The following is a 12050-nucleotide window of genomic DNA, read 5'->3' as shown; positions in this document are numbered from 1 at the left end:
GAAACTCAGATATTCACCATGCTTGTGCTGGTCTAACACTGGGCCCAGCCACTGAAAGCTTCAGAGCTGCCTGGAGCTCGTTTGAGTCTTCTTCAGCTGAGAGATAACAGGAACACTGCCAATATCATCTTGTTCCCTTCTTCCACCTATTCCTCTCTTCCATGCAAAAGCCTTCAAGGTTGTAAAAACAAATTTTGAAAGGTCCGTACCCTTAAAGAAAAAGTATGAGTTCCACTCCAATTCTCACTTCCTTTGTGTTGCCAGGGTAATGGAAAGGAGAAGAGACAAGGGACAAGCCTGGATTTAAAATTTCCCACTTGTGTAATACAAATCCTTGGTTTCTCTCTACAGTGAACACAGACATGCAAGTGAAAACCTCAGCAAATTATACAAGGGCCAAAGCAGGGGAGATAACTTCAGTAAAGTCAGGTCAAAGATACAGATTATCTGAAATCTTATTTTAACACAGGATATCTGTAAGTGGCTACAAATAACAAAGACACTGAATAAACCAAAGTATTCTCCCTCACCAAGTATATACTGGTTCTTTCCTGCCATGGATATCAGAGCAGTTGATCTCTTTTCAGACCTGAACTTCCTAATCAGTGTTAAATAATGCTCAGATGAACATGGAGATGTCCTCATTACACAGCTTTGGTAGAGACTATAGTGTCACTTTTTGTTTATTCACAAATATTAGTATTCCCAAAATCCATTACCCACGTGTTCATTTATAGGACTGTAATTCAGTTTTATTTTTACCTCAACAGTTGTAATTTTCACCATTTCCTGTCCTTTTCCTTCCTTTTCCCCACCCCAGATCCCTAAATATGTTTGTATCCAACCTTCTTATAATTGGCAATTCTGTGAAGGAAAATAATGGTACCTTTCTTGTCTGTATTTACTAAATACAAGATATATTTGAGTGAAACTTCAAGTTATCGAAAAAGAAAAAATCCCAAACAAACCAACTGGTCAAATAAAATAAGATTTCTTAAAAATCTCAATTTAAAATCTTATGTGTGAAAGAAACCAAAACACCAAACCACAGAAGAGTAGCTTGTTTACAAAACCACTGCTACACACACAGACAGACACCTAACCAAATAGTGGGTTTTCCAGAGGAGCTGACCACCTATTTCCACCACCAGGAAAGAACTAAAACATTATGAAAACAAATCCTCATATCAGCATTTACATTATCTCAATCAAAATGTCCTCTATCAACATGACACCGATTTAGAAGGAATGCATCATGCTTGTCATTTTCATTAATCACTAAGCAACTTGCAATGCCAACAGAATTCAACGTTTTTAACTGACATAAAAATAAGAACATAAAAATATCAACAGAAACATCTGCTCCATGTCCCCTTTTTTCATTCTTTCCCTGTGATGCTTTAAAATGGCAATGACTGTGTCCTGGCAACTTCCTAGAAAGCACTTTTACATCTTTTTCACATAATGGATGAGCTGTGAAATTAGTAAGATGTGAGATGGGTACCTTGGGGGTTGCCCTGGCTGGCACACACTCTATTTTGTCAGTATCTGTTTCAATAGCAGCACTGCAGAGTATTAATTTAGACTATTTACTGAGGGGATGAGAATATGGAGGAAGTGTCAGGTTCTGAGAAAAAACGCCCTTCTGTGCACCTACAGAGGAGCTTAGAGAATCAATGGCAGGACAGAAGCCAGAATAATACCCTGCCAGGCTGCTCCCAGGCCCACCACAGGAGCCATCAAACCATTCAAGGCTCATCTGCACAAGCCCAGAAAGGGACTCAAATCAAGGATGCACGAAAGTTTCAGACAACCTGTCTGGGGCTGTCACAGCACAGCCTCAGCTCCAGTGTGAGGGCATGGAGCCCATCACCATGAGTAGCTCTCTCCAATACTTTTCAGAGTAAGGGAGTTGCTGCCTTGGAGGGTGACACATCATGGGATGCATGGAAAACATAGCTCAGGATTGCACAGGATTTATAGGATATTTATGGATGGAATTAACAACAGGAAAAGGCAGAGGGCTAGGCATTTTGGAGGAGGAAAAAGGTGTAGGAAAAAAAGAGGGGTAAGTATAAATAGTGGTGTGGTAAGTATGCTTGCCTGATTGCATCCTGCATCTGATCAGCACAGTCTATTCTGCTTTCTTGTTAAATTCCTTTCCAAATCTTTCCTGGGCATGGTGCTTCTGTGTGCACACGTGTATGTGGCTGTGAAGACCGAGTGACGAGGAAAATAATCAGAGCAATTATTAGAGAAAGAATGATGAAAGGAAGAAACAAACTGTTGAAGTTGATAGGAAAGCACAAAGAAATTGAGAAATTTTAAAATGGGGGAAACAGAAGAGGGCTTGAAAAGGCAAGGTGTAGATAAGAATTTCAGAAAGACAGAGCTCAATTAGCCTGAGCATGAATCTGAGAAATTCAGTGGTATTTGTAGTGCTCTGAAGTAGAAGAGGAAAATATAAAGAAAACAAAAGCTAGTCACAAATGCACATTATTTTTTCCTCTCTGTTTTAGAATATCTACTAGAGCCTTCTGAACCTAAAAGTATACTGAAAATGTACCATATAAAATACAGCAGCTGCAGATACAAATAAATTTAAAGTTTTCTACACAAGTGGTTAGGCCATTAGGGAATAGGGATGGGATAAATGAGCTGTTGTAAAAGCTACATAGGGATACATTGGCTTAAAAATGTGCAAGATGAAGTAAAAGAAAGACTGCTTCAAGTAAAATAAAATTCATACCACTAGATATACAGTTAAGTATGTGTAGTAGTATAGTTAAGACTTTTACTGAGAAAATGAAAAACTAAAAACTCAATCAACACATTTCAGTAGTTTTACTCATATTAACAAACTGTATTTGTATTAATGAATCAGTAGAATTTTCTATGTTTTTGTAAGGTTAGCCACAGGTAAACATAGAAGATTCCTGAGGCTTCAGTAAAATATTTAAAGAATTCCAGTACCCTGTCATTACTTTTGCTAAGAGACTTGTCTAGCCAAGATAATTATTAGCTGTCCTATCTAAGGTTGGACAAATTTTAAAGAATGGTTATGAAGCATGGCTGATACCAAACACCTACTTTTGCCAACAGATTTTGGTCCTAAAACTTTCCCTGCTTTATCTCCCATTTAAATTACACCATACTGGGAAGGAGAATAAAACTCAAACTCCTCCAGACTAAAACTACAAAGAAGCATGACAGCTCTGGGCCCTGAGTGAAAAGGGTTAATGTGGACAACCGATTCCTAAGGAAGGCATATACAGCTGTCATAAATTTATGCTGCAGTATAGTGGAAAAAAGTATTATAATGATATTCAAGAAAGGCGGTGTCCATAAACAAGAACCAAACTGAATCCAAATCCCCACCATCTGGAATATATTTTGGTCATGGGGAAGTATCATAAGAGAACTGATGGTAATTATTCTCCGTGCTTATTTACTGCAGGAGCCATACACTTACTATTATAAACATAAGCATTGTTACACTAGTTATTAAAACAAATTATAGTGTAGAATGCACAAGAAGTATCCCAGGGTTTCACTCCATTTATTTAAATATTTTTTTCTAAATCCACAGTCCTATGAGATTGATCATACAGGCTTCAACACATTGGAAAATTTATTGAAAAGGTAGAATTTATTATATTTTTCTGCACTAGGTAATGTACATAAAAATGCTACAAACCCTGGATAATGTCTGGTTATCCACTGGTACAGAGTGTCTTTTAAGAGCAAGCCTAATTATACCCATTATGGTCCTCTATTCTGAATTATTAAAAAACTTTTTTAAAAACAATTTCATGTGGACAGATAAAAATATGTCTGCATGCATATCTGAAGAATTTCTCATTGCTTTGACTATGGCACACCTTTAAGAGTTGATATTTGCATTAGCTTCATTCTCTCACACCTGAGAAAACTAGGATTTGAGTGACTTCAAAAGATTTTTGTGTCTAATGGCTGTCAATGGGATTTTAATATCAGCACCTTAAAAAACTTTAATTGCAAAAAAGCATTAACAGTGAAGTATGCAGTATGTTAGATTGTCTTAATGGAAAAGTTTAAGAAAACGCTAATTAATTTTGAAGTCTTTATATGCAGAGTTCTTTTCAGTCTATGAATTAATTCTGGCTTTGATATTACGGTAGAAATGAGCTGCTTTAAAGTTATCTATTGTTAATTACATGTTCTCTTTTAACTGTCCCTTGGAAACAATATTTGGTTGTGCATTGTGAACAACAATAGAGAATGGTTACAGTAGCCTGCAAAAAGCTCAGCTAATACCCACGTTTTCCCAAATGCAGGCTGCAATTCAGGAATGTTACTTAGGCAGTTTTACAAGAGTTACCTACATTGAATTAAGACTGAAAATGCTCTGAGTTAGACTCTGACTTTGGACTGTTCTTCCACTAGACCCCACCTGGTAGAAATTTAAATTCAAAACTCATGACACTTGATTCTAATGTAGAGCTACTTATAAACAACTCAACTGTACAAACAGCTAAAACCTGAAGCCCAGTTTTGGCCCTTACAGTCTCTCTCAAAACTCAGCTGGCAGAGTTATTTCCAGCTGAATTTTTAATTTTAGCATAATTACTGATTGTTGATTATTCGTATTATGCTTTGCATCCTAATGTTCATTTTCTTCATTTTACCTTCAAATACTCCTGATGCTATTGCACATATTGGAACTGCAGCCTTTTCTGGCCTGAACACAGACCACATCCACTTACTTACAATAAAAATGCAAGTTTCTACCAATTTATTACACATTCTGCATTTCATAAACAGCTGCTGCAGAGCAGCTCTCAGCTCAGCTCTACTACTAATAAATTAGTAGTAGAAGAATTATAGTTTATAGCACTGAAACTAAGAACAGTCTGATTTTTAAACAAATATCAGAGTTCAAAATCAAAAAACTGCAATGTCCCAAAACTGAAAACAAACCCCAAAAATATTAACAGAGTAAAAAGCTTGTCTTTTTCAGTTTTGCAGGAAAAGATGAAAAATGCAGCAATTCTGGGCTCTTATGTTACACATAAAAAATTACTAAAGAAGACTAAACCAACAGATTCAGTCTTGTTTTAAAACTAGCTTTTAATAAAAAGAGGTAATTTAACATAGTCTTCAACCTTTGAAAAGACATGCATTATGTTAATTCCTTGGAAAACACATAATAAATAAAATATGAATCCACAAAAACAATTATTAATTATGATGACAATTTCTCTGAAAATCATTATTGAAAAAAGAGATTAGTCTCCTTAGAAAGGTAGCATATTGATGATACAATTCTTTTAATAAACCTCCGTAAACAAAAGTAATTTCTTTATTAACAGCCTTTGAGAACCTCTATTCTCAAAAGAAACAAACATCTGAGAAATGAGGTTTTGCAGAGCATGTATCAAATTTAAATTTGATTACTTTAGATACAGAGTGTGCAAAAGGAGGAGAAAAATAAATTGATAGCAAAATAACTGGCAGAGAACAGTCAGTAGTTGAAAGTGCTTTCTCAAGATATTATGAGCAGAAGAAAACAAAAGCCTCTTTCTAGAGATTTCAGAAGTTTTAGCTTATTTTTCACCCTCTATTTCTCTAAGATCAGCATTGCTCACACATCCATGCTTCTGAGTTTGAATGCAGAATTATTCACCTCCTGGAAACTACTTTACTCAGACTCTGGTTCCACATAGAGTCTCAAATCGGGAACTCAAAGGAGCAATTCAAAAAACCATAGGCTTCATCAGGGACGCACAAACAACAGCTCACAAGAGGATGAGATGGTAGGGTGAGGAACTATACTCCCTTTTCTTACAGCATCTAATACAAAACTTAGTCTTTAATAACAGTGCTAAAAGACATGATAACCCTTTTCTCATCACCTTGCCCAGTATTAATTTCATAAATATTTCCCCCATCCCCAGTCTCCCCAAACCAAGAAGGTCTGTCAAAACAGCTTTTACCATTTCTCCAAAATCACTTTCCTCAGGGTAACTTCACAGTTCACCTCCCTGCAAAGCTCCTCATTCCCATTAGTGCATCTCACAGCAGCTGTCCTCCCTCAGCTGAAATGAGGCAAACTATGCCAAACATATGAGGAGAGGGGGAATGGGAGCAACTCAGCTTTTGCCCTACTGAAAGCTCATCTTTCATGTTTTCAAAAGTAAGCAGTTTGTTTTCCCAGTATTATTTTTCATTCTTTCACATAATTCAAACAATCTATCTGCCATGAACAAGTCTAAAGAGACTTGTGGGGTCCCACTGCATGCTTTAAGTATCAGGTTTCCGCTGCAGAAACTCAGCCCAGCAGGTTCTGTTGTTGTTTTGTATGTTTGCATGTTTTATATGTTTTTGTTCTGTTCTGTGTTGTCTGGTGTTGTCTTTCTACAAGTTTACTTATGGAAATTCTTGATTTGCTACTGGGAAATTATGCAGGTTTGTGTGATCTATTCAGTCATATGGCTGCAGGAATTGTGCTAAATCTCACTAAAATCAGATACTTGCATGTCCACAGATCTGCAGCATGTATCACTACTCAGCTTTCTGCAGAAGGGCCAGTTCTGGAATCCAAGATTTGTTTATGAGAAACGCTGCTAAACTAAATGACTAAAACATTATGCTTCACTGGCAAATATTCAGAAATGTCGAGGTGGTAGTTTGTAACAGCCCTGCACATAAATGCCCACAGGACAACTGAAGAGGAGACTGTTTTACGCTGAGCCTTCTCAAAATATAGGACATTTCAGACTAGGTTGTATCTCCCACTTCAGGTGTATTAAAAAGCAACATTCTTCCTGTCTTTGGATCAGAATACCCTTTCACAAGAATATTTTAAGTATCACAGTTTCTGAGCACAGAGGTATTTATAGTATTTTTCCTGATCAAATAATGCTTTAATATGCTTGTGAAGCTGCAAGGGATCTGCTTTTTCTAGCAAATTGGTTTGCTATCACAAAGATAACAATGTTATTCTCAGAATTCCTCCAGTCTCCAGTGAAATGGAAACCCATACTCTGCTTGTTTGGGATGACTAGAAAAATGATGGAGTTTCTTTTTATCTTTTCCCTGAAGTAAATTTCAGTGCATAATTTTGCCAAAGTATGTATTTGCTTTTTCACTATTTCCCAAATTGCTGACAGGAGAACACCACTGCCATGACTTTCTTTCCCATCTAAATGTATGAAGTCCAATGTTCTGGTTGCTTTCCTGTTTATAGAAATACAGGAAAATCAGATATTACAAACTAACTGATGGAGGTCTTGCTGAAGATCAGAGCCTATGCAGATTAAATTTGTATTGCTGACTATTAATTTTGGCAATAGCCAGCAATGAGAATTGTCACGGCTTCTACAATGTGTACAACACAAATGTTTTGTACTCAAAGTGTGTTTCTAGAAAATATTAAACTCATTATTAAACCAATATTTCATTTTAGGGAGATAGTCAATATTCCTTGGAAAAATATCAATGCCCAATAGACTTCCAGTGACACTTAATGTACTTATCATTTCAGGAGAAATTTTATTCCTCATTAACTCTGAATCAGGTTCCAAAATATAGGGTAACATTTATTCCCAACAAGCTATGAGAAGACAGAGAATTCAGAGGTCAAGTTCCCTTTTGTGGAAACTAAGAATCACTACATTGTTTCAAATACTGTTTTTGAAAAAACTTACGGCAAATCACCAATCTAAAAATGTAAAAATCCTGTATGTTCTTTGTCAGCACAGTTGCATTCTCGTATATTCTGATGCAATTAATGCCTCTCCTAGGGACAGGAGTATGTAAGGTTGTATTTCACCTACTGTCTTAGAGAACAAACAGTCAACAGATATGATCTGGATGCTAGTCCCTCCTATGGACTAACTGAAGGCTTTTAAGAAAACCTTTTCCTGTCTGATATTCTTGAAGGAATCTGTACAGCTGTAAAAGTAAGGACAGTGTTTGCAGATGAAATTAAAGAAAAATAACTTGATCAAGAAGAATATGTCTTTCATAAGAGAGGGCTCTGGAGTGATCTTTTGCATCTTCCAGTCCCCAAAGGAGCCTACAAGGGAGCTGGAGAGGGACTTTTTACAAGAGCATGTAGTATTAAGAAAAGGGTGAATGGTTGTAGACTGGAAGAGGGCAGGCTTAGATTGGATATTAGGAAGAAATTCTTTACTGTGAGGATGGTGAGATACTGGAACAGGCTGTCCAGAGAAGCTGTGAATGTCCCACCCCTGGAGGTATTCAAGACCAGGTTGGAAGTGGCTCTGAGCAACCTGGTCTAGTGAAAGATGTCCTTGTCCATGACAGGGGGGTTGGAACTCGATGATCTTTATGGTTTCCTCCAACCCAAACCATTCTGTGATTCTATGATCATTAAGATTAATCTTTTAAGTGAAAATTGAGATTTTTGTTACTGAAAATCATTAGGAGAAGGCAAATATCATCAAAAGAGGTGCTTCTGGCTTTTTCCTAAACCTTACAAAGTTTATGCAGGAGGTGGAAGGTAGATACATCACTGTCATGGTAAATTTTGTAAGTCCTTTCTTGTGTTTATCTTAAATGCAGATTCTAGAAAAAGTGTGCTTTGACCTATATGATAAAAATCTGACAAAAAGAAGCTTGAATGATCATTAGTTATGCTAATACATGATTTTTAAAATTATACCACTCTGTTTCAAACAAGCTTTAAACAGCAGGAATAATATTAGAACCTAAAAATATATGAATAAACTCATGCAAAGTGATGGAGATCAGAAATAATCAGGAAAATGAGCTCCTCTTCTCAAAGGTTTCAGGAAACATTTACTAATAAACTCTAGAAAAGTATCACTAAGAATTCTGCATGAACAGGCCAGCCTTTGGTAGGCTGCAAAAGTTAATTAGTCAGGGTTTAAAATATAGATAATAAAGCTAGTAAGGATGATACTTGCTGTTAATTACAATGCAATTAATTTTTAAATAATTTTGTAAATGTTGCATCACTGTAAATCATTCTTTTAAAGTAAATACATTCATTTATCTTTCAGTCCTGCCTAATGATAAAATCAATGCTCTAGTCTGGTATTTGCCAGTCCACAGCATTTTGTTGGGCATGAATACCTTTTAGCTGAAAGAAATCTGGTAGGTTCCTAGGGTATTTAACATGCAATGGGAAATACAGCTTTCCAGTACTTCTGGTTAATTTGCCGTAGGGCTTCAGGGACCCAGCTGTAGCTGGATGAAAAAAATTGTAATTTCCTCTGAATGGCATCTTAAGTCTCTGAGAAATAACAAGATAGTAGACACAGAGCTTGGAGATTCTGAAAGATTCTCTGAAAGATGAAGAGCCTTCTTTTAAGAGTACCATATTCCAAAAAGCAAATTATTTCATAATCTTAAAATAGAAAACAAGTGTAATTGATTTACACAGTTGGAGAGATAATAACTAAAGTTTTTATTTCAGATTTATTTATTTATTTGGAACTTTTCCTTTTCCTGCTGTTTATTTTTGGATTACAGCCCCCACTACGTCTCAGCCCCAGAATACATATTTCTCCATATCTCTAGCCTAACTGTTGTTTTCACTATTATACCGTGTATTATGGCCAGACCTGTGTGAAACAAAGTCATTTTGATTCATAAGGTTTTCATGCAAACCTTTTTCTCTGTTTCACTTCAAGGAGTTCATCCCTGGCGTTTGTCTTTGAGTTTCAACTTCAAAGGAACCTAAAACTGCAATCTGAAATTCAGTCAAGGCTGCAAAGCTTTGCCTTGTTTCAGGTCAAAAGCTCAGAAAAGAGTTGAATTACCTGACCAAAGCAAAACCAATTCACTGAAAAAACCCCTTCAGTAACACAGAACTATCTCGTTCCTTTTGGTTCAGCATAACTCAAACTCATTAAAATCATCAACTATGGAATTAGAATCCCCACTAACATAAACTTGACTTCAACCTCTTTGAGTAATGCTGTTATACCCCACACACAAGCATATATTGAGGAAAGAAAAACATATTTTTCTGTGGCATATAATACAATTTGCTTTGTAAAATAACGTTATCTTTAAGTAGAATGGTACTGAACAAGTGTTATCTGCACTTAAACACTTTCCAGCTCCATAGAATCATGACATCTGCTATATTTTTCATGCAATCTGTAGGGCTGTTTAAAATTGCTTACAGCTATTTTTATACCACACACCAGTTATTGTTCCAACTTCCCTCCTTCCCCAGCATATCTTTCATCCTGCTTCTGCCACAAACTTTAGAATTCAAAAGCAAAAGGCAGCACACTAAGCATGTCTGAGTATACACACACACACGGCACAGGTAGGAAAGGACAGTAGGGTCAGCATCAATGCAGCAGAGCTGAGGTCCCAGACCTCAGGACAGCATAACTGCAACCTCTGGCAAGCTTCAACAAATCCCCTCATTATTTGCAGCTGTATCTGGAACATGCTCCTGTAAATACTGACAGCTATTGCCTGCTCAACAAAGGAAGAGTTAAGGTTGTCTCAGTCTGTATCTTGATGCTGGAATTTTTTATTTTTCACTCATTTTTGTGCCATTAACTTTGATACTCTAGAAAGGCATAGAATTTTACACATTCTGACAGGGTATCTATCAAGCGAATAACTTTCTGCTCAACCTTGTTTTGTAAAAAGAAGACTTCTAAAATATAGCAGCACACAAAACCCAAAAATTATGTTCTTTAAACACAAAAATGTAACAAAACTAAAGCTTACACATCTAAGTTAGAAACTTTTCCTGAACTAGAAGAATAGAAGTTCTTGAACAATGTGTCTCCAAATGACCTGGAGAGTATATGTAATCCCATACACTTTATCCATGCCATAAAGGCAGGACAATATACTCCAAACCCCTCTTTTGATACTGCAGTTCAGCAATGCCTTTTACTTGCCTTATTGCACTGTTTTATCCATAAAAGGCAGGTGAAAATCCTATTAAGAAAAATGTCACATCTCCTTGGATTATTATTTCTTCCCTTTGTAATAAATGTGATTTCAGCGAAGTGATGCCGTCTGCTTGTCCTTGCTGCTTCTCTTTGGAACTCAAGAAGCTTAACCATGTTCAGCTATGTCTTAAAAGCTGGTCTGCACACCCACAAAGGAGCACAGACAGACATAAATTCTATGTTTTCTTTCCTAACATGAGATGCAGCCATGCCGTCACTGTCCACATTCCCTCTCGGTGGAAAAAGTGCTGCCATGCAATCTCTCCTCAAGGCATTGGTACCTTAAATACTTCGCTTTGATCAACATTAATTTGTTATTCAACTCTTACTGTTTCACATTTTCAATAGCCAGATCATTGAACTTTGCCACTTAATGTATTAATAGTTACTCCATAAAATATAATGCCTCTTACATTTATATCATCTTTAACCATAAATTATGTTTTTGTTGTAATCCAGACAACTGTGAACGGTCAAAAAATTTCTCATTTATTTGGGCTTTTTGATTATAACTGAAAAAAAATCTTCAATTCTCTTTGTAAAATGATACACAGCTATATTTAAGGTAAATAATAAAGTAATATAAATTTGTATCTCCATAAATCCTGGCTTTAATTTCAATTGATCACCTGTTCAAAAGCATTTTTTACTCTCTTCTCATTATTAGGAGATGATTGGCAAAAGAAAGAAGTGAGCAAAAGTAAGGACTGGATATGCTTTCTCTGTGCCCTAGGTATTTTAGAATACACTTTGCAGATGAAAATCCCACTTTTCAGCATATGAGAGGAGGAACAGAAGATGCATGCCACTGACTCAGCAGGCATTGTTCAGCACCTGTAAAAGGGCAACTGTACCTTTCTTCTTCCTGTGCTTTAAAAGTATAGGGCGCGTGGAGCTCATAGGAAATATTCTTATTTCAAAAACTCATAACACTCAACAGATAATTAGATTTTAAACTGGCTGATAATAAGTATATAAACATTCTTTGGGATTAGCAACCTGAACCAGCATCTCTAGCAACAGTCAGCAGCTCTCCTCAACAGCTTGGGGCAGATTCACTGTTTCTATCTGAAACTGTATCTCGCGTGCAACTGC

The 12050-nt window shown here is 36.4% G+C and overlaps 1 protein-coding gene across 1 annotated transcript in view; it reads right to left on the bottom strand.

The window, feature by feature from the left end:
- Positions 1-12050, bottom strand: part of CNTNAP2 (contactin associated protein 2) — a 1035266-nt gene that overhangs the window by 339773 nt on the left and 683443 nt on the right. The gene's annotated exons all lie outside the window — the stretch shown is intronic.

Source organism: Corvus kubaryi, unplaced genomic scaffold, assembly GCF_017639235.1.
Source record: "Corvus kubaryi isolate FWS band 111438036 unplaced genomic scaffold, C.kubaryi_AGA036_p1.0 37398, whole genome shotgun sequence".
Classification (NCBI taxonomy): Eukaryota; Metazoa; Chordata; class Aves; order Passeriformes; family Corvidae; genus Corvus; species Corvus kubaryi.
Note: the sequence above shows the minus strand (reverse complement) of the source record. Positions and strands in the feature narration are given on the sequence as shown.